The 23,756-nt window shown below is 40.0% G+C and overlaps 1 protein-coding gene across 1 annotated transcript in view; it reads left to right on the forward strand.

The window, feature by feature from the left end:
- Agr3 (anterior gradient 3, protein disulphide isomerase family member) overlaps positions 1 to 2,660 on the forward strand; it is a 45,697-nt gene extending 43,037 nt beyond the window's left edge. The window contains exon 10 of the transcript XR_015045113.1: positions 2,459 to 2,660. The gene's annotated coding sequence lies outside the window, so the exon portion shown is untranslated. The remainder of the gene's footprint in view (positions 1 to 2,458) is intronic.
- Positions 2,661 to 23,756: the final 21,096 nt, after the last annotated feature.

Here is a 23,756-nt window from a genome sequence, read left to right on the forward strand (position 1 = left end):
CCTTCCCCTCTTTCTCTGCCCAATCACTGGCTCTAGCCTTTACTTTATAAATTAAGGTGGAAGAAGGTTTACAGGAAATCACCTGAGTGCTAACTCGCTCCTTGTTTTCAGCCCCTCACAGGAGAACAGAATTAAGATCAACTATAATTATCCCCAGGGCTATCCACAACATCCAGTAAATTTGGCTTCTGTTGCTTATGTTCTTATGCTTGCCTCCTGCCATCTGGTTATTGATAGTGTTACCTGCCCTCACTATATCTGTCCTTCCTGTGATCCTGGTTGTGTCAGAACTCCTCAGAGCCCAGCTGCCACTGTGATCCTGTGATTCTGGGATCCTGGGATCCTGAGATCCTGGGTGTGCCAGAGCTCCTGAGAGTAAAGCTGCCTCTGGGACCCTGAGATCCTTGTGTGACCAAGCTCCTGTGATCCTGTGATCTTGGGATCCTGGGCATGTTAGAGCGCCTAGAAGTGGAGCTTCCTCTAGGTTTTGTGAGACTTGCTAAAAGAGTTCAGGCCTAAGGTCTGCTCAGGGCTCTGGCTCAGACCTGAAGGAACATATGTCACTCAAAAAGAAATCAATTTTTAATAAAAGGTGGAAATTTTGGTACAAAGATATTCACACAGAGAAAGCATATCAACATCTCAATCAGAGACCTCCAGTTTCCAGCACAGTGAGTCAAAAATTGTTAAAGCCATCCAGTGTTGGGTGCTTTGTGATGGCAGCCCTAGAAAACTAATATAGCTGATTATCCCTCCCAGGTCCAACCTGCGGAATTTCCACCATGCATAAGGAAATGACAAAACTCCCCCATGACACATTTTGAAAGAAGCCTTGATACAATAAAGTAGCCATGTCTCACATTAAGTTCATCAGGTTGTATTTTTATCTTCCACATACATTTCTGCTCAGTTTTACATTATTGCTGGACCATGGGGTTAAATTAATAAAGTTCATGAAATGCACAAAGCTAATGCTGTGGTTTCAACTCAGAAGCAAAAGTAATTCTGGGGGAGGACCTGGTTACTCCAGATGTGTTTAGATGCAATATTGACTCTTACTATGTTCCAGGCACAGTGAAGAAGTCTTCACATGGATTAATCTGTTTATATCAATGGGAAATTGTGTTATCCTCTCTTAGCTTGGGAGTTAGTGGGAACTTAACACTGTTCCATCACTTGGTTCAAAGGTCACTGTATGAGCACATTCGTGGATCCAGGACTCAAATCCAGCAAATCTAGGTTCTGTGTCCACACATTCAACTTCATAGTAATCTGCTTTGGATTTGTGTGATATGAGAAACATGAGATAAATTAAACTGGTGTTGTATGTATACATGTGCAAATACATGCACATAGGTGTATACATAAGCATTTGCCTGAGGAGGCCAGAAAAGGGCATCATGTCCACTGAACATGGAATTACAGGTGTTTCCAACCCTCCTGGTGTGGGTGCTAGGAACTGAATCTGGGTCTTAAGAATACATTTAATGCCAACTCCATTCATCACCTTCTCCTAGTTCTTTTCCAAGACACAAATTGTCCTCTCTTAGTATCAGCCCCTAACCAGCTTCTCCCCTCCACAGACTCACTGTCCTCACCTGGAAGTGTCTGCTCTCCTCAGTCCCTTTGCTTTCCTCGGTCTCTCAAGCCATCAGCCCTTTTCCCACCACTCCTTAAAGGAGACGGTGGTTACAGCAGCACAGCGGAATGACCCTCCTCCAGGGATTACTTACATAGCTGTGGATGACCTTGAATTTCTAACCTTGCATCTGCTCCAGAGTGCTAAGATTATAGGTGCATACTATCACACCCAGTTTATGTAGTGGTAGTGATCTAACTCAAAACTTCATGCATGCTAGGCAAGTACCTACCAACTGAGTTATATCCCTAGACTCCATGTTTACCATATAGGAAGCCTAGAGTACCAAAGCCTTAGAGGTTTGGGGTACCAATACAAAGCTGAATAAAGTTGGATATATGTACTCTATATAGTAGAGTACAGTCTATACTCTATAATTATATATATATATATATATATATATATATAACATATACTCTATAATGTATTATGTATTTATTAATGTAGAGTATAGTAACTAATCAATACTCTTCTATCTGCCTGCACCTGGGTCTGTTACCATGTTGAAATCATATTTTCTTAATTCTATTTGTCTAATGAAATACTGTTGAATTTCATTTACACTTATAATTCTTTGGTGTGCTTAGAAGGTCTTTCATACTAATTTACCACAAATAATCAAGTTAAGACTGATGTGTTTTCACACTTGGATTTGACAAAGAACTTAGAGAAACCAACTGGGAGTATGAGGAGATCAGTTTGCTTCTTAGTTCAGGCATCTTGCTATAATTATTTTTAATCCCTTTATAGTTTGTCTCAAAATTTTCAAGCTCTAAAATCGAGATGCCAGTCAATTTTCTGTCTTCATCTTGTATACAGATTTTCCCAAAGAAGAACCATGATGGAGGTAAGCCTTTGAGGCAATACTGGATGAGCAGGAAGCTGAAGGCTGTGTCCCTTGGAGACTTCCTTCTGAAAGCAACGGTAGCTGTTTCAAGGAACAAATCTCCAATCCAGGCTCGCTTTCCAGTTCCTATAAGCTCACTCTTAAGTGCCCAGAGCAAACACTTCAGGGTGAGCTGTAAGATTACGTTCAGTTAAGCATCTACAATTTAAAACAAGGGTTACCGATCATTTTAAAGATACACACCTCCAGATACTTCCATTTGTCCAAGAATTTCATAAATTCATTGTTTTTAATAGCTGAGTAGTACTCCATTGTGTAAATTACCATATTTTCTGTATCCATTCCTCTGTTGAGGGACATCTGGGTTCTTTCCAGCTTCTGGCTATTTTAAATAAGGCTGTTATGAACATAGTGGAGCATGTGTCCTTATTACCAATTGGAACATCTTCTGGATATATGCCCAGAAAAGGTATTGCTGGATCTTCTGGTAGTACTATGTCCAATTTTCTGAGGAACCGCCAGACTGATTTCCAGAGTGGTTGTACAGCTTGCAATCTCACCAGCAATGGAGGAGTGTTCCTCTTTCTCCACATCCTCACCAGCATCTGCTGTCACCTGAATTTTTGATCTTAGCCATTCTGACTGGTGTGAGGTGGAATCTCAGTGTTGTTTTGATTTGCATTTCCCTGATGATTAGAGATGTTGAACATTTTTTCAAGTGCTTCTCAGCCCTTTGGTATTCCTCAGTTGAGAATTCTTTGTTTAGCTCTGTACCCCATTTTTAATGGGATTATTTTAATTTCTGGTGTCCATCTTCTTGAGCTCTTTGTATATATTGGATATTAGTCCCCTATCACATTTACAATTGGTAAAAATCCTTTCCCAATCTGTTGGTGGCCTTTTTGTCTTATTGACAGTATCTTTTGCATTACAGAAGCTATGCAATTTTATGAGGTCCCACTTGTCAATTCTTGATCTTACAGCACAAGCCATTGCTAGCCGAAGATGGCTTAGTCGGCCATCATTGGGAAGGGAGGCCCCTTGGTCTTGCAAACTTTATATGCCCCAGTACAGGGGAACACCAGGGCCAAGAAGTGGGAGTGGGTGGATAGGGGGGCAGAGCACAGGTATAGGGGAGTTTCAGGATAGCATTTGAAATGTAAATGAAGAAAATATCTAATAAAAATTGAAAAAAAAATAAATATACATCCCACTGTGACTTGAATGTCTTTTTTTGCTTTCATTCCTTCTGTCTTTGCTAGGAATGGAGCAATAAAGATCTCCTTCCCAGAATAGCCATCCCTTCTAACATGCATAGAGCAATATGCCAAGTTTCTTATTCCATTCTTGACCCTCTGAACGTCAGAACAGAGAATCCACAAAGGCACCGATTTACCTAAAGCTGATGATAATGCAGCCTCTTTCTGACTCCATTACTGTAGAAAGATTTGTGTAAGAGAACCTGAAAGCAGTCCTTATGGGCTGTGACAAACACACACACCCTTTCCGACATTTTATCAGGCATTCTTAGCATGGGGCAGCGCAAACAAAGCAGGGCTCCAGAGAGTCAATTGCCTTCTCCTGGAGCAGGAGAAACAGGATACCAGCCTGGATCCGTCTCTTTACAGGTGGGTGTTGGCTCACTGTAAGCAGATGGTGGGTTTATGATTCCAGTGTACTGTCTATTTCTTAATAGACAAATATTTGCTTTGTATCAGAGTAATGTGGGAAAGAAAAAAAAAAAAAAAAAAAAAACCTCCTAGAGCTAAGCTTTCAAAGAATGCCTGAAGTTTAGGACACCTCAGCATTCAGACGACTGAGGGAAGTGAGTGGATGAGCTCCAAGCCCTGCCCTTCCTGTTACTTAGACCTGAAACATGCCCTGGCAGATAAAAGAAAACATTTGGAAGGCACAAACACAGTGAGGTGTGTTTGATAAGCAGTATGCTTCCTCCATTCAAAGAGATCTGCAAGAAACAGATAGTGCAAGCATCATAGCTCTAATAAAATATGTTAAGTTGCATTACCAAGTATAACTGCCAATGTGGCCTATCGAGTTTCTTTCTCTAATACTTTATGCTGTTTCTTTCCATGGTGTGACAGTATTCATTTTTCCCCCTGGATATGAGTATGCTGCTCAAGAAATCTGAGTGAAGTGTTAAGCTGCTTTATGAGAGTTTCAGGTTCCCCTTACATCTTTAGAGCAACTATGTGGGCCTGCCTTTTCTAGCTCGTTTTTCTTGTTTTCATTCGCTGTGCACCTGTAAAAGAGGTGGACGTTAGAATTTGACCTAGCTTCCCTGGGAAACTTAAGAGTTGCACTACTGCAGAGCCATGAGTTTCAGTGGGGGTGTAACACCATGGAAAACACGGGGATCTTATTAACACAGCAATACAAGAAAAGGAAGATTCAGTCACTGGAATACAAACCTAGTTCATAGACTCAGGGACCATTTTTATTCCTCTAAAACTTGACACTTGGACTTCTGAAGCTGATGGGTGTGAACATTTACTTAAAATAAATGCTCTCTCCAAAAAGAAATTCTCTTGAACATAAACGCTTTCTCCCAACAAAGCTGAAAATTTAAATTTAAGACTATTTGACTCATCTGCACTTCTCAGGATGGGGAAATTCATAAGAGAGAAATAGGCAATGCAATTTCCAAAAGGTTAACGTACCTCCCCAGAAGGGAGGCCCAGAGAAAAGCAAGACTAAGTCTTTGCACCTGCCTGCCTGGTCCCACTGGGGCATAGCCTTTATCAGTGGGCTGCATTGTGTCCCCCGAGCTCTATTGTCCAGCCCACAACTCTGCCTGCAGCTCCGGTGGCCAGCATGCACCAGGGATAACCAGATGGTTAAAGACCAGCAGCGTAAGAACACAATTAACAAAAGTCAGAGCAATACAGCACCACCAGAGACCAGCTACCCTTCTACAATAAGCTATGGATATCCCAACACAGCCAAAGCCCAGGAACACCTTAAAATCAATCTTATAAAGGTGACAGAGGCATTTAATGAGGAATGAATAAATCCCTTGAAGAAATACAGGAACACACAATCAAACAGGTGAAGAAAATGAATAAAACTATTCAAGCCCTGAAAATGGAAATAAAGAAAACACAAACTGAGGGAATCGTGGAGATTAAAAACAAACAAACAAACAAACCTAGGTAAGAGAACAGAAACTGCAGATGCAAGCTTCACCTACCAAATAAAAGAGATGAAAGAGAGAATCCATAGAAGATATGATTTGAAGAAATTTATACATTGGTCAAAGAAATGTTAAATCTAAAATGTCCCTGACACAAAATATCCAAGAAATTTGGGATATTATGAAAAAAAATCAAACATAAAAATTATAGGAGTGGAAGCCAACTCCAAGGCCCAGGAAATGTTATTTTAAAAAATCATAGAAGAAAATTTCTATAAACCTATTTCCATAAATGCCTATAAACATACAAGAAGCTTACAGAACAGAAAATAGGTTGTTCCAGAAAGAAAACCCTCCCACCACAAAATAATCAAAACACTAAATGTACAGAACAACAGCAACAAAAAAGAATATTAAAAGCTGCAAGAAGAAAGGCTAAGTACCATGTAAAGTCAAACCCATCATAATTGGACCCAATGACTTCTCACGAAAAACTCTAAAAACCAGAAGGACCTGTTAAGATGTCTTACTGACTCTAACAGACCACAGATCTCAATCTAGACTACTATACCCAACAAAACTTTTAATCACCATAGATGGATAAAACAAAATACTCAATGACAAAACCATATGTAAATAATATCTATCCACAAATCCAGCCCTACAGAAGATACTACAAGGCAAACGGCAATCCAGAGAGGTTAACCACATACAAAAAAACAAAAAAAAAAAACAAAAAAAAGAAAACAACAACAAAAAAGCCCACAGAAAATAAATAACTCCACACCAGCAAAAAACAAAAGAAGGGAAACAGACAGACACAGACAGACAGGTAGACACAGACACACACACACAGACACACACACACACTACTACCATCATCATCAAAACAACAGGAATTAACAATCATTGGTCATTAATATCTCAATAGCAATGTACTCAATTCCCAAATCAAAAGACACAAGGTAACAGAACAAGAAAACAAGATCCATCATTCTGCTGCATACAAGAAACACACCTTTTTCTGACATTACCTCAGTGTAAAGGGCTTGAAAAAGGTTTTCCAAGTAAATGAACCCAAGAAGCAAGTTGGACTAGCCATTCCAATATTTAATAAAATAGGCTTTCAACCAAAAGTAATCAAAAGAGAAGGGGGTATTGTGGATGCCAACAAGTGATTGCTGACAGGAGCCTGATATAGCTGTCTCCTGAGAGGCTCTGCCAGTGCCTGAAAAATACAGAGATGGATGCTCTCAACCAACTGTTAGGGCCGGCCTGCGACTCTCATGTCCAGGTTCGAGCCTGGAAGGCATCTTGGAACTGGAAGAGAGGGAAACTAGGCAACGAGAGAAAGATGGAACCAAGACAGTGTTCTGATCAAGGTTCAACTTTAATGCAAACAAACTTTATAAAGAAGAGGGGAGGCCCATTCCCAGTCACACAAAGTTCCTTTGAAGTTGTCAGATCAGCCTTTTAGTAGGATTTCACGAAGATCACAGTTCGGTAGTGGCATATCAAAGGAGAGGGATGAGAAGCAGCACAGCAGGTGGCTCCACCTAAGTGGCGGATGGTCTCAGCCAGCCTTGCTAGGCTGAAAGGAGGTAACAACCAACCATTGAACTGAGCACAGGGTCCCCAATGGAGGAGCTAGAGAAAGGACCCAATGAACTGAAGGGGTTTGCAACTCCATAGGAGGAACAACAATATGAACCAACCACTAAGGGAAGTAGGAGTGAGTGGGTTGGTGAGCAGGAAGAGAGGGACAGGATAGGGGGTTTTCAGAGGAGAAACCGGGAAAAGGGATAACATTTGGAATGTAAATAAAGAAAATAATTAATAATAATTATACTATAAAGAAAAAAAGAGAAGGGGGAGGACACATCATACTCATCAAAGGAAAACTCCATCAAGTTGACACTTTACACTCATCAAAAGAAAACGTATCACTTCTGACCATTTATGCCACAAATAAAAGACACGCTATAGTGGAAGACTTCAACAACCCCACTCTCACCAATGAGCAGGACATTGAGATAGAAACTAAACGGAGAAATAATGAAACTAATAGGTGTTACAAACCAAATGATGTACCAGATTTCTATAGAATAGCCAATATTAAATTAAATGAAGAGAAACTTAAAGTAATTCCACTAAAATCAGAGACAAGACAAGGCTTTCCACTCTTAAAGGAAATCAAGGGGGATACAAATTGGAATGGAAGAAGTCAACATCTTGCTGTTCACTGATGATATAATAGTATACATAAATGACCCCAAAAATTCTACCATGGGAACTCCTACAGCTGACAAAAACTTCCACAAAGTGGCTGGTATAAAATTAACTCAAACAATCAGTAGCTCTCCTTTATACAAATGATAAACAAGCTAAGAAAGAAATTTGGAAAACAACGCTCTTCACAATAGCCACAAATTCAGCCCTACATACCCTAGCTAGCTAAGACTTCCAGTAACAGAGGATCTGGAACCTGCAATAGCTACATCCTGTAACCAGGCAAGACTTCTACTTGAGGGATGGGAATACCAACCCATCCATTAAGCCCAAATTTCTCCTGCCTACAAGATGTGCAAAAATAAAGATGGAGCAGAAACTGAGGGGATGGCCAACCAAAGAATGGACAAACTTGATACCTATCCTGTTAGACAGACACAACCCCTAACACTGTTAATGACATTCTGCTATGCTTGCAGATAGAGCCTAACATAGCTGTCCTCTGAAAGGCTTTACCCAGTAGCTAATTGAAATAGATGCAGAGAGTCATAGCCAAACATTAGGTGGAACTCAAGGAATCTTGCAGATGAGGGGGAAGAAGGATTGAAGGGGCCAGAGAAGTCAAGAACGCCATAAGAAAACCTACAAAATCAACTAACCTGGGCCCTTAGGGACTCACAGAGATCAAACCACTAACCAAATAGCAAGCATGGGATGGACCTATGCTCCCTACACCTATATAAGGGATGTGCAGCTTGGTCTTCATGTGGGTCCTTTAACAACTGGAGCAGGGGCTGTCTTTGACTCTGTTGCCTGGCTTTGGATCCTTTCCCTTAATTTGGCTGCCTCATCTAGTCACAATAGAAGATGCCCAGTCTTACTGCAACTTGATATGCAAGGTAGGTCAATATCCATGGGAGGTTTCCCCTTCACTGAGGAGAAAGAGAGAGGTAATGGAGGGGAAGGAAAGGGAGGAACTGAGGGGAGAAGAGGGAGGAGAAGCTGTGGTCAAGATGTAAAGTAAATTCTTTAATGGGAAAAAAAAGAGAAAAAAACAAAACAAAACAAAAAACATGTTCTCATTAGGCATACAGAATTTTAACTACAGAAGCAAAAAAAAAAAAAAAAAGTCAAGGTTAGTACATTTAGAGACTTTCTCAAATCTTATGAACTTTGATGGATTGAGCCTTCATTTTAAGTTTTGGTAGGTGGTGCAGTCTACATTCTGGGTTCATGATCTGACTGGTCTTTTCAATGGAGTCAGTTGTGCTAACATCTCGGGGCCTATTAGACTAACACCTGTGAAGGAATGTCTTTACAACAGAATGGATGAACTTGGCAATGAGAATGAAGGCAAGCAGACAAAAAGCAAAAGCTTCCTTCTTCCACGTGTGTGGATGTGGGCTGCAACCCCAAAAGGTGTGGCCCAGATTTAGGGTGGGTCTTCACACCTCTAAGGATCCAGCCAAGAAAACCCCTCACAGATGTTCCTTGCTCCTTGGATTTTAGCTGATTCCAGATGTAGTCAAGTTGATAGCCAAGTTCAGCCGCCACCATTGCACATTTCAGCTTTGTGTGACACCAGCCAACTAGATGCATTTTTATATTACTGGCCTCTTCCTTTTCTGTGTGGATGTGATTCTTGTGGGAGTAGTAAATTCTAGCACTCAGTGGGTTGGAATTGTAAATATTCTTTTATATGTGACATGAGAAATGAATTAAATGCAATGGTTTATCTATGACATTTATCAAATCATAAAAAGCATTCTGGTTTCCAAAGCTGATAAAATGCTGACAAACATGTATCATGAGTAGAAGACGCTAATACCAACTTTGACAACTTGATTCAGATTCTGTAATGCACAGTTCCTTGCTTCCAGAAATAGTTCTTATTAAAATTAAAATAACATTTTACATTTCCTTCTCCCCGTCTCTCTTCCTCCTCCTATTGGAACCCAGGGTCTTGTACGTATTTAGGAAAGTGTCCTTTCATTTAGAGGCACACCTAGCTGTGTTGTCTTCATGCCTCCACACCCAGTAAAGGAGACCCTTCCTGACTGACTTTAGAAACAAAGCTTTTAATTGTATAAATATGGAAGCTTTCTCATGAGAATAGTTTTAAATGTATGTGTGTTTATACAGACTGAAGATAAAGTAAGCCAAGAAAAAAGAGGGCTTGGAGGAGGTCACTCTTGGTTGTTCAATTATTTTTGTTGCCAAAATCAGTTGCCTATGTTTTGAACACTTTCCTAAACAACAAACATCTACACATTAAACATTGGATTTTTAAAAGGATATTTACAATTAAGGGTCACCAGTTAAGAATAGATTCTTGACTTGGGGAGACAACTTGTTGAGTGTTTGCTGCTTAAACACAAGGACCTGACTTCAGGTCCCTAGAACCATTTTTTTTCCATATATAAAAGACCAACATGGCTGTAGCCCCAACACCACAGAGCACAGAAACAAATGGATCTCAGGGCTTTCTAGCCACTAGCCCAGCTCCACTAAGAGACCTGATGTCATAGAGGAAGACATTCTACACCTCATCTGGCCTTTGTGAATACATGCAGTGCATACACATATAACAGGCACAATACACACAATGCTTACACACACACACCTACAATACAGTGGATATAGGTAGTTATGAGTTGCTATCTGAGTCTGCCCACTCCACCCATACCTTCACTCTGTTCCTACCCTCACCTTATAGATGCTCATTAACAAAGTCAGTCCAATGCTAAGACCTTGTTACACTGATCAACAGATCTGGAACTCTCCTAGACTTCCCTCCCCAGTGAATACCTCAGCCACTCCAAAAAAGTAGCATAAAAGTAGTGTAAAGTAGACTACATATAAGGAAACAGTCTATCCCCAAAGTCAGACAGTTACTGAACAAAGTTTACCCAACCGCCATAAAAATCTTCCTACTATGGAGTCTTTCCATCAGTCTTCCTTTAATATATATATATATGATAAACTACCTAAGACACATTTGTGTCAATCGACTGATATTTAGTTTTCTTTTAAACTGTTTAAGATTTTAATTGGTTTATTGTCTTTAATTGGTTCAAATCTATTTACTACCATCTTTTGTCAGAAACTTGCTTTTCCAACAGCCCACGAAAGCTTAATGTCAACTAGCCAACTATATGTTATCATAAAGTCCAAGATGATATGGACAAAGTCCCTTCAAAAACACTGTTCCAAGGTAGAGGTGGGAGAGCATTCAGCATTGGGAACTGGTAGCACAGACCTAAAATCCCAGGTACTTAGGATGCTGAGGCAGGAGAATCACAAGTTCAAAGCATGCCTGGGATATAGAGGGAGTTCAACACCAACCTGGGAAACTCATTATCAAAACAGGAAGTAAACAGAGCTGAGACCATCTATAGCTCACTGGTGAAGTATTTTATGTGTATGCTTGAGGGGCCATAGATGAAACAAAAGCAATAGAGCACTTAAAGTTTAAGAGGTGTTATTAAAAGGGTTCAACTCAAAATTAATTGTTCTTAACCTCTGCTGATCTGACACTTGCCACTGCATTAATTCCACTTCTCACAACTGTCATGATTCCAAAATTCATGATTTTCCTTACAGTTGAATAAAATTCATTATCTGTCCATCTTGTTTTCCTTACCTATCACTGTATATTTAAATTGGCTCCATTTCTTAGCTAGTTAAACATTATAGCAATGGACATGGATGTGTAAAGTATCTCTGTGGTAGGAGAGATATGTATGCCTAGTAGTCGTCTAGCTGGTCATATGCTACTTTATCATGAATATTTTGAGAACCATCAACATTTATTTCCATGGTGACTAAGCCAGTTTTACTTCCAGAAGCAGTAATTAAAGATTTTTCCTTGCCACATCCTTTGTTTTAACATTGACCATTCTCACTGGGATGAAAAAGAATCTCAGAGCAGTTTTGTGTTACCCCCATGGCTAAAGATATCATTTGAGAATCCTTTTGTAGAAAGTGTCTATCTAATTCATTAGCCCATCCATTTCTGTATGTATATTTAGTTAGATTTACTTACTTTATATGTCTGAGTGTTTGACCTGCCTCTGTGTGTGTGTGTGTGTGTGTGTGTGTGTGTGTGTGTGTGTGCGCGCGCGCGCACGTGCGAGTGTGTACCTGGTGCTCATAGAGTGCAGAAAAGGGTATCAGATCTACCAGAATGAGAATTATGGATAGCTGAGACCCGCTATGGTTGGAACTGAACCCAGGTCCTCTGAAAGAGCAACAGCTCTTAGTTCCTGAGTCATATCTCTAGTTACTAGCCCATTTTTGGTATTTAATTTTTGCATAAAAAATTATAAGAGATTAACCCCTGTGTGAAGCAGTTAGGCAACTGTCATAAAGACAATTTAAAATACTTACACTCTTGAAGGGAGGCTCAGTAAAGACAGCTGTGCTGTCTTGTGCCGAACAGCCCTCTACCATACACACAGAGTCAATAGTACATTATACTTTAGTAGAAAACTATCACCTGTAGTAATGTGAAGACTTTTCAAAGACATTGTCATATACCTATTATTAACACTAATAATGTTGACACCTTTTATTTATTGGGCACCTGTTATACAGCAGTCATCTTGTAAATAAATAACCATTAATCCTAAAAACAAGCCCTGTAAGGCAGCTATTTCCTCACCTGTCAGTGTCTGTGCCAGAGGGTGAGATTATCTCTGGATGGCCCCAACCACTCAGAGAATTTTATTTCTAGATCTTAAAACAAAATAAAACAAAACACAATTTCCCGGTGTTCTATTAAAAAGAGATCACAGAGGAAACTCCAGGTTCAAGAGGAAACAAATGATAACAGGAATTAGGATGCCCAGATGAGACATTTGTGCTAGATGTTTTTTTGTCAACCTGTCACAGGCAACTGTCTGCCTGGAAGAGGGAACTTCAATTGAGAACATGCCTCCATCAGATTGGCTTGTGGGCAAGACCGTGGTATGATTTCTTAATTGATGAATAATGTGGGAGGGAGCAGCACACTGGGGGCAGGGTCACGCCAGGGCAAGTGGTCCTGGGTAGCATAGGAAAGCAAGCTGAGCAAGTCATGGAGAGCTGGCCAGTTCAGGGCATTCCTCCATGGCCTCTATTTCAGTCCCTGCCTCCAGATTCCTGCTTTGGGTTTCCTCGATGCAATGTAACCCAGAAGATGTAAGCCAAAAAAACCCTTCCTTCCCCTTTTGGTCATGGTCTTTATCAAAGCATTGGAAAATTAACTAGGCAGCATTCTAAGCAACCCAAACTTTTATTATGTTTGGCTAAGAGAATAGCCTGAATCATTGAAGATGGAACAAGAGAGAAATATCTCTCCCTATCATGAGGTAGGAGAGGAATGGTCACACTAGCAAGAAATTATTGTACAAGACAATTGTAACATGCTGATCCAGCAGAACCCATTCATGCCTAGGAACTGGTGTGATGGAAGGGAATTAAGCACTCTTGTGGACAAAAGATATAACGTGAAGGATCAAGTTTTACAGGGAGATTTGGATGCCGTGGTTTTGTTTCTCTTCCCTTTCTGGAACATTCTTCAAATATTTGTATGACAGGATCATTCCTGACCTGACCTGACTTATAAATTTCCAGACTCTTTCACTATAGCAGCCTTTCCTCGAAGGGTGGAATGATGCAGGGCCTCTCTCGCTTTTATACTAAAGCAGTAGACTATGACAAAAATCCCTTAACTCCTCTGAGTCAGTCTCCCACCCAACCCCCTGTAAAATATGATACCTAGAATCACCGACATCTAAAACCATTCTCAAGTATAATACCTTATAATTCTATAAAAGTACTTTAGAGATAAACCGTATGGACATATATTTGAGGACCATCAAGCGTAATCTGTGGATTACAACAGGATCTAATTATTTTTATAAATATTAACACAACTTCATAATGACCAATTTACAGTTTTTCTGGTTCTTAGCATTTAGGTTTTTTCAACTGCGTAGAACACACAACAATGCCACCATTTTCTCACAGAAAATGTATTTTTCTGTTTCTGATTCCATATAAAGTTGTCTTCCCGTGGCAGCGAGATGGTACGTAAGATGCTTCAGATGGTGTTTTGTGAGAACCACCACAGAGGATGTTACCAGATCAACACACACCAGTTTATAATACAACCTGGACAACAACCACACAGCAGAAAACTACTGGACACATTTGTGGAGTGCAGTGACTCAGCAGCCAGAACGGTTGTGGATGTCTGCGGAGCTGGAGTGGCATTGGCTTTTCAAGCTACATTTTCCTTTATGTGAAGTCAAAAAATGATGACAGTGACACTATCTTCCCAAGCAATGGTCTAGGGATCTAAAAGATAAAATGTGCAGAAGGAAATGGGGACATTCTGCTGTGGGAACATTGAAGGGTGCTACTCCACCCTCTGAAAATTGGCTACCATAGCAACGAAACAGTGGTTGCATTCAACAATGTATCTATTTTGGCGAGGCACTGCTGTTCCTTAATTTAAGAGATCCAGAAGTTTGTCCCCTGGAATGCTGGATGTTTTATTAAATGACAGTGGTGAAAACCCAAACAGCTTTAATTACAAATTACCTAACCAAAAGCTTGACTAAGCAAAGCTAAACAAACTTTCTTCTTGCTGGACTTCAAAGGGCTTTCAATATGCTAATGACCAATCCTCTGCAGGCCCAACATTACTGTGATTTCCAAGCTCTTAGGACCGATCTCCAGAGGGCATCTCGAGGCAGTAATGTCTATCAAGTGTCGTTTGGGAGGCACAGCGCTAATAATGTTTTCTTCTGCTTAATTTGCTGAATGAAGCAGAATCTGTCCAGTTTGCACCCCAGAGCTGCCATTCCAGGCACAAAGCACACAGGCAGGATAGTAAACGTTGAATCCAGCTGGGCTAAGTCCTTTTGTAACAATATTAAAATAACAGGGCTTCTGGGCAGCAGGTATATTAGAGAAGAGACATCTTGGATCTCCAGCAAAGCCCTTAGGTGAGTGAATGACATCCTCTCTAATTAAATTCAGTCACACACATCAGCACATCAGTGTGCCTTCTCGTTTCCTGCCTATATTCTAGACGCCAGTGTTTTGATGGCTTTCTTTTCCTCTCTGTTTTGAAATAGAAGATTCTAAACTTCTTGAATTTAAAGAAAAGAAAGGATAGGAAAGTAAATTAGACCTTACCTTCGAGCCAGCTTTCCTGAGTGGAATCCACATCCAGTCTCAGAAACTGACTGGTTGTGTGACCCCAAAAAGAGTCAACTCGCTTTCCTGGGCTTCAATATCTTCACTGTAAAGTAAAACAGGATAAGAATTCTCACTATAAAACTTTAGTAATTGTGTAAATCAACAAACTCTTTGCTATCTAAACTCCCAGTGCCCTTTATCTGAAAATCAGGAACCAAGTTGAATTGGGAATTTATCACTCCCCAGTTTCTCTGCCCAGTCTGAGTGGTTTGATTTGATGGTGAAAGCCCAGACCACACTGAGTGTTGGCCTTGCGTTTAATCTAGCTCATATGGCATAATCTTTCTCCAATTTCTATTTGACACAGGCTCTTGAAACTATAACTCAGTTTTAAAAGAAGACTTCACATTTTATTTATATGTTCATTTGTTTTTGTAGCAATTTCTCTCTCTCTCTCTCTCTCTCTCTCTCTCTCTCTCTCTCTCTCTCTCTCTCTCTCTCTCTCTCTCTCTGACATGTAGCCTAGGCTGGCCTGAAATTCATTGTGCATCAAGGAAGAAAGATCCTCCTACTGGGGCTGTAGGCAGGCAACATCATATTTGACATATGCAGAGCTGGGGTAGAGCCCAGGGCTTCCCGCATGCTAATCACATGTGGTACTCACTGAACTACAGTCCCAGAGGATCTTTCTTAAGAAATAAAAGAATGTGAAGCTCAGGGCTTGTTGATCTCGTTTCTGGGCCATCTTTGCAGAATCCTAATTATAGGGAGTAACTTCTGAGCTTCCAATTCAATCTTCAGAAAAGAAAGAAATACCTGCCCTTCATGCTGCATGGGGTTGGCAGAGAATACATGAATCTAAAAGTGCTCCAGGAATGGCAATTTGTGGCACTTAAAGATAATGTCACTCCATTTGAATCATTTTTTATTCTATTTATGTGTTATAAGCTCAAAATCTCAGCCATGATCTCTAAACTCCTATGAAGCTAGAGTCATCTTTGGATGCAGAGGAAACCAGAGAGTTTCACACTAGTTTGTAGAGCAGTGGTTGCACAGTAATGTATACTATAAACAATATAAACAATAGGGCATATTCACTAAAGCAGTCAACATGGAAGGAACACCATCTAGACCCAGGTGCTTTGATCGAGCCAGCCTGGCAGAATTATGGGTCCTAAGACTCACTACCTACAGAACTGGATATTTATCACTGGGCATTTCTCCTCCCAACTATTTTGTTGCTGAATCTTATTAAATTACATACAGTCTACTCAATTGTCCTTTGTTTGCTAAAAAAAAAAAAAAAAAAAAAAAATGGCCCACTTCAAGAGAATATGAGTTTGTATTTCCTCAAAAGGTAAACGTCACTGAAACCCAGCCTATGCGTCGATAATGTATCAGGGGTTGATTTCCAGTGGCAATGCCTGCTTTGTTAGCCATTCATTTTCCCCTCTCGGAAATTTAATAAACGTTATCTGAAAGGTTATGGGTCCTTCCTGTACAGCAGCACTAAAGGTATTTGTGGAGCCTTTAATATTTAGCCAACCCTTTACAATCTCACTGTTTATTTTCCCCTTAGCAACCTGATGTGGTTGCCATCACATTCTTTAGAAACGGTCCCAGCCTCTACACCATTTGTCAAGGGCTCCTAACAGTGCAACTGTTATCTACATAGCCCACTTATGGTATTAGATATTCCAAGTTAGCCAGAATGGCTTAGAGTCTGAAGAAGGCTGCACATAGGTAAACCACTCTTTGTAAGAGACTTGAGACTTTGTGGATCTGGGCATCTGGGTTCTAAAACCATCACTGGATGATAATGATGCATAGTTGTATATTTTCAAATTAAGGATGACTAAGGTATTTTTGCAGAATCTCAGAGGATCTTATGAAGAAAAGTAAGCCAGGTAGGTCAAGTCTCACTCACATAGAGCAGTCCCTGCTTTGTGTGTTTAACACATGGATTTCCTAGTAAAAAGTTTCTTTTGAGAAAATTGTCTTAGAGACAAACACCAGAAAGTTTGGGTACGGATTCCATGCACTGTCCTTAGGACATTGCGAATGTGTACCTACTCGTTCTTCTAAAACACTTAGTGCAATATCCACTACTTCAGCTCTAGCTTACTAATGAGAAAGATGAGCTATAGGGAAAATAAGCAAGTTAACAAAAGGTCCTTAGCTAAAGCAAAGATCAACCCCAGGTGCAGAAGCACTTATCACACTGGCCGGCAGGGCACTAAGGACTCAGCTAATTACCTAACTAGCATTTACTGTTGCCTACATCCTTATACTTTAAAGGTTACTAGTAAGTATCCCCTCTGAAAAAAATATCTCTTACCTATCATTAATTGTGAAAATAGACTAAACATCTACTGTCAGTTTAGTGGAATCTAGATCACTTAAGACAAACCTTTGGGAAGGTCTGTGATGAGTTTCAGGATTGGGTTAATTGTGATAGGAAGACCTCTGCTAATAATGGAGGAATCATTTCCAAGGCTGAGGTACCATTCCCTAAAGTAAAAAAGAAAAATGCAAACTAAATATTCTCTCTCTCTCTCTCTCTCTCTCTCTCTCTCTCTCTCTCTCTCTCTCTCTCTCTCTCTCTCTCTCTCTCCTCTTCTTGACTACAGATGTAATGTAACCAGCTGCCTCTTACCCCTGACAACCCTGGTTCCCCACTATCGTGGACTATACTTTGAAACTGTGAGCCAATACAAATCTTTCCTCAGCGTGATTTTGTAGGGTGTTTCGTCACAGTCATGAAAAGAGCAATGGATATAGTAATCATGTTTTGTTTTGTTTTGCTTTGCCTTATTCAACTATATTTCGTTTTGTTAGGTTTTTAAGAAATAAAAACTTATAGATGCCTTCCATCCATGGTCCTTGCCCCAGTCACTTTTCTTTCTGCCACCTTGCTTGCTCTCCCTAATGTACTACATGTCATACAAATTTGTTTCACTGTCTCTTTCCCATGAGATATAAGTTCCACAAAGCCAAGGATTTACTACTTATTGCAATTTACACTAATTATCAAATTTCCCCCACCTTTACTAAGTATTCATCATCATAAGAATACATAAGCTCCTGTTATACCTCAAAAACACATTCGTGCATGCACACTGGGTGCTACTGGGGCATATTAAAAAAACATGACAAGTTATAAATGTTGAGTTTTCCTAAAATCAAGATAACACATCCTGGGTAATATAATTTAACATCTGTATCACTGGCCTATTTTTTTTTAATGTTTACACTAGTGCAAACATATCCTGAATGTTATCATGTCTCATTCCGAGGAGAAATACTTAACAGCAGGAACATTCTTCCGCTAATACAGGAAGAATCATGTGCCCTTGCCGTCCCCCCTCCCTGAGCCAGGCCTCTGCACTGGTACCCATCTGCCACGCAGGTTTGCCATCACCACCTGACTTGCTGAGGCTTACCCACTGCTTCCCCCCTAATCTGCTCCCCACCTACTCTTCCTCTCCACAGTCATTGTAACCAAGGCCCTGGCAGGGCTGTCCCCACCAAGAATCCAAACAAAGCCACTCCCATGTTACCATGGAAACAATCACTCTCCAGACAGCACTCTTCCTGCCATCTTTCTGCTTCCTCCCTTGGAGGGAATAAATACTTAGGGCAATCACATCAAGAGCTGTATTAACACAAATCAATTCAGGCCTGACTATTACAGGAAACTGCTTTTATGCTCTGATCTACTCAGATTGACAGTTCCGGAGACTGTTCAAGCACTTGCCTAATAGGAGAGCCAGTGACCTGAAAACACACACACACACCGAAATTAGAGACAGAGAGAGAGAGAGAGAGAAAGAGAGAGAGAGAGAGAGAGAGAGGGAGAGAGGGAGAGAGGGAGAAGAAGGGAGAGAGACAGTGGCTTGAATACAAACTTAACATTGTGCTCTCTCTCTCTCTCTCTCTCTCTCTCTCTCTCTCTCTCACACACACACACACACACACACACACACACGCACACCTCCCACCCTGTCCAAAACAAGTTTTTGTGTGATTTTGATGGAAATAAAGATATAAAAATTAACTTCCTCTCTACTGAAACTATGTATGAAGGGAAGAACCCTAGAAAATGATCTCCTAGTAACTAAGGAAAATGCACTGTGTAGAAACCTAGTAAAGCAATAAGAATACAGTAAGATACATTCTGGTGATCAAACAGTAAAAGTAAAGCAATAAGAATACAGTAAGATACATTCTGGTGATTAAACAGCAAAAATCTCAGTCTGTTCTTTGCACAAGTATAGAAATGGCACTTTTATGCTCTCCTAACTGTGGAACCAGCTAAAGGAACTGGCATATAAAAGGCTATGGCCAGAGATATCATTCAGATGCCTGCCTGGGGCTAGCTCAAAGGCTCTATAAAGGGCTGCAATGTGCTTCAGTGGAAGTCCTGCTTGCCTGGAGTACATGAGATACTGGGTTCAATCTCCAATACCACAATAAAATAAAATAAAATAAAATAAAATAAAATAAAATAAAATAAAATAAAACACACACACACACATATACCACCACCACCACCAAGGCTCTCTGAAAACCTGTCTACAACCCACCATCCTATACTCCAACAGAAAAATAATCCTCTAGGATAACTCAGAAACAAAAGGTATAGGGTGCATCAAGAAATACATTTCCTACAGAAAGGAAGACAGCAAAACAATGGGCTTCTTAAGCCCTACTGATTTAAGTACATTTAAATTTATGACGGAAATGCCTACAAGGGAAGAAAGGCTGTAAAAGATGCCTGTAAAAATAGACAGGTGGATTGAAAAAGACCCTAGAAATAAAACTAAAGCCTTAAATATGTTGAGTAAATGGGCCTAGGTGTTAGGGAAAGAGAAGTAAAAAAAATGGCTGAGTCAGTAGGAAGACATTATGCATTTTATGAAAGGGAAACTTCCTGGACTGTTAGAAGGACAGCACCTTCCTTGCTCCAGTTCTAAAAAAAACGGTAAGATACAAGAGTTCTCTCCAGAGTTCCGGGGGCAGTGTGATCACGGAGGACCAGCCTGGAAGGGTTCTTCCACATACCTTTGTAACAAGGCACTCTACCTACTAAGTGCACAGGCATCCTCAACAAACAAGCTGCTAGGGTCTAAGGTCTAGCTGAGGGGCTGAGGTCTTGGTGCCTCCTTAGGTCAGGGTACCTGTTGGAAGAACCATCTTATTTCTCTTCCTTTTGAACTAAGCACTGAGTTCATGCATGATGCCAGAACTACTCTCTTGTACTTTGGTGTCCATGTCACTGCTGCTGAACGACGGTTGGAAATGAATTATATAACTCCTTACACACCGCCACCGCGCAGAACGTTGGCAAATACTTAGCAGACATTGGCCCTGTGGGCACCACTTTTATAGTGCTAACTTCCTGTTTCTGAGCTTAATAAGTCTTTGCGGCATTATTGCCTAACCTGAAATGTTCCTCCTCCGTGCCTTGCAAAAGGGAAACAGCTACAAAATCAGAGCCTCAGAATGATATGCACAGGTCCTGGTGAAAGGTATCAGTCTCCAAAATTGTATCTTGGTCTTGATCTTTTGTACCCCTGAAGCTTACGGTGTTTCCATGTGCCAAGATCTGACAGGATATACTATTGTTCTTATATGGCATGCATGGAGGATTCACTTTTAAGTTTACTCTTGGTGGGATTACACATGCCTGAGTAAATATTAGCTGACTTTAGACATGGCTACGGGTTTGTTCTAGCTCTGAACATGTAGTCAGTCAACAAAGGGCAGTGGTCTTGCCAAAATGCAGTGGCATGTACCACTCAAAAGGGTTAGGATTGCCATACCACATACTACAAAATACAAATTTCACTTTTATGTCTATCAGTAGTTTTTAGATGGAAGTTCTCTTTTGAAATTCATGCCTTGCCTGAGAAATGTCAGAGATATCATTTACATCTTTTCAGCCATTCTCCCATGGCACAGTAATGGTTAGCATGGGGAAAGCTGGGCAGTGGTGGTGCACACGGTTGATCACAGCACTTGAGCGGCAGAGGCACATGGATCTCTGGATTCAAGGCCAAACTGGTCTGCAGAGCAAGTTCCAGGACAGCCAGAGCTGCACAGAGAAACCTTCTCTCAAAAAAAAAAAAAAAAAAAAAAAAAAAAAAAAAAAAACAATAACAAAACAAACAAGCAAACAAAAAAACAGTACTGAAAGACCTTGACCATGACAGCTAAGTGTCAAGAATAAAAGAACACAAGGTATAAATTACCAGTTGTTAGACTATTATTCCTAAAAAATTATCTCCACAGGGCTTTTTGTGTGTGTGTGTGTGTGTGTGTGAGAGAGAGAGAGAGAGAGAAGGGGGGAGAGAGAGAGATAAAGTAAGTATATGTTTATCAGGTACACATATAGATATCAGTTGTAAGGCATTACAATGTGTGTGTGTACACATACCTGTTGTATAAGGCACACATATAGATATTAGTATATCAGTTGTAAGGCATTTGCCTAGGATGCATAAGGCCCTAGTTTCATAAGCACCATGTTAAAAACTCAGAAATCATAGCTTCAGTTCTCGAATAGTTTGTTTTGTTGTGTTGTGCTATGTTTTATCTGTTTTTTAGTAAACTGGGTCTTACTGTGTGACACAAGCTGGCCCAGCAGTCATAACTCTCTTGCTTTATTGTCACAAGTCTGGAAATAGCTATACATTTTGATAACAATTTGAGACACTGTACACAGCTTTCAGAAATCCTCAGCCACGTTCACAGTTTATCTGGTTTATTTCCTTTCCTTGTCATCTAGAAGTCATTAGACTCGGTTTCCTAAGAAAATCTGAGCTGCAAATGTTACAGGTTGAGGAAGTGCCTTTTGAACAGATTCTGAGGATATAAAGGAAGTGTAACATATACATACAGTGGCATTCTACACAGGCCTAAAGAAAAATATCATGACTTACAGGCAAATGGATGCAACTTGAGGTCATTATGTTAAACGAAATAAAACAGACTTGGGAAAATAAATACTATATGTTTTCTGTTATAGGCAGAACCTAAATTTAAAACTGTGTATATATGTATATAATACATGCACACACATATTCCCGTTCATGCAGAACCTAGAGGACAAGGCTAACAAACAAATGGGACCTTTTCCGCTACAGTGGATAGGAGAAAGCTTAGTCTTGAAATGATGACGAGGTCTTAAAGAAAGTAAATGTGACAAGTTCTGTTTGCTTTCTGGGCTGGCCAACCTCAGAGCCTGCAAGAGGAAGACTATTACTGAATGACTCATGGAAAACCCTGGCAAATGAAGCATACTGCGATACGAGTCAGGCTCTCATTGGTATTCGACACCAGGGATAAAACACAAAATGGACAATGCAAGAGTTCTGAAATGATCAATTTGTGAAAAAAAAGGAAAATATTTCTTTTTAAACTAATGTAACTGATACACAAAAATCACATATGTATGTGGTACTTACCATGTGATGTGTTGGTATATGCATGCATTATACCAACAGGTTGAATGTCTGTTTCAAGTGTTTATTATCTCTGACAGCAACATTCAAAATTCTTTCTCCACTCTTTTTGATACACTCACCAGAGGGAACCTTTAGATTGTCGTTGTACATTGAGTATAACAGACCTAATTGCAACCTATTAAACTGATGAGATGGTTTAGCGGGTAAAGGTGCCTGCTGCTAAGTCTAAGGACCTAAGTTCAATCCCTGGGACCCACATAATGGAAGGAGAGAATAGAATCTTATATAAGTTGTCCTCCTACCTCCACAAGCATACAAGCATGAGCGTATACACACAGATGCACACACACACACAGAGTAAAATAATAGTTTTCTAAAAAGCAACCAATACCTAGTACTCATTGGCCAATCTTGCAAGTTGTTATTCTTATCAATTTAATCTGAAAGCCATCCTAGCTCAGTTTTTTAATTGCCACTGGCAGAGTCAGTTAAGTTAAAAGATAAACATAAACAGACTCTATGGAAGCAAATTTAGAATCATGTCTTGCTAAAAAGTTAGTTTGATCATCCAAGGAATGTTATTCAAATACACAAAATGATCTCTTAGAAAGATATGTATAACTGAGAAACAATAAAAGTACCTCATGCATGGCATGGTGACACACACCTATAACAACTTGAGAAACAAAAAACAGGAGGTTAAGTGACTCAAGGTTATCCTGTGCCACATTGTAAGTTTGAAGCCAGTATGGGCTACATAAGACCCTGTCCAAAAAAGAAGAAAAAAAATCTTCAAGCTGCAAATATACTACATGTCATATTTATAATATGTTATAGTTACCCACGTAGCATTGATGTATTGTATACCTGCTATTTTCATACTGTGTTGGTATTTATTTACTACTACCTGATAAAACTGGGCATTTTATGAAACAGGAGCTAGATAATACAGAAAACTTCAGTCATGACGAGAAAATAATCAGTTGACACTGGATAGAAAAATTATGACATCTTTTATGGAATAAAGTGAACAGATAGGTAGAAGATAGATGGATAGATAGATAGAAATATAGATAGGAACCTCATAAAACTAAAGTCAAAGCAAAGCTACATCCCAGTTAGTACTGACTTTTTCAAAGTTCCTGCCAGCCATAAGAAGGAGTCACAGCTTCTGCAGCAACTCTGCGTGTTCAGTGCCCCACCCTAAGGAGTGTATTTGTCTACTAACAA

The sequence above is a fragment of the Mus caroli genome, unplaced genomic scaffold (genome assembly GCF_978045245.1).
Source record: "Mus caroli unplaced genomic scaffold, Mus_caroli_1 scaffold_14, whole genome shotgun sequence".
Lineage (NCBI taxonomy): Eukaryota > Metazoa > Chordata > Mammalia > Rodentia > Muridae > Mus > Mus caroli.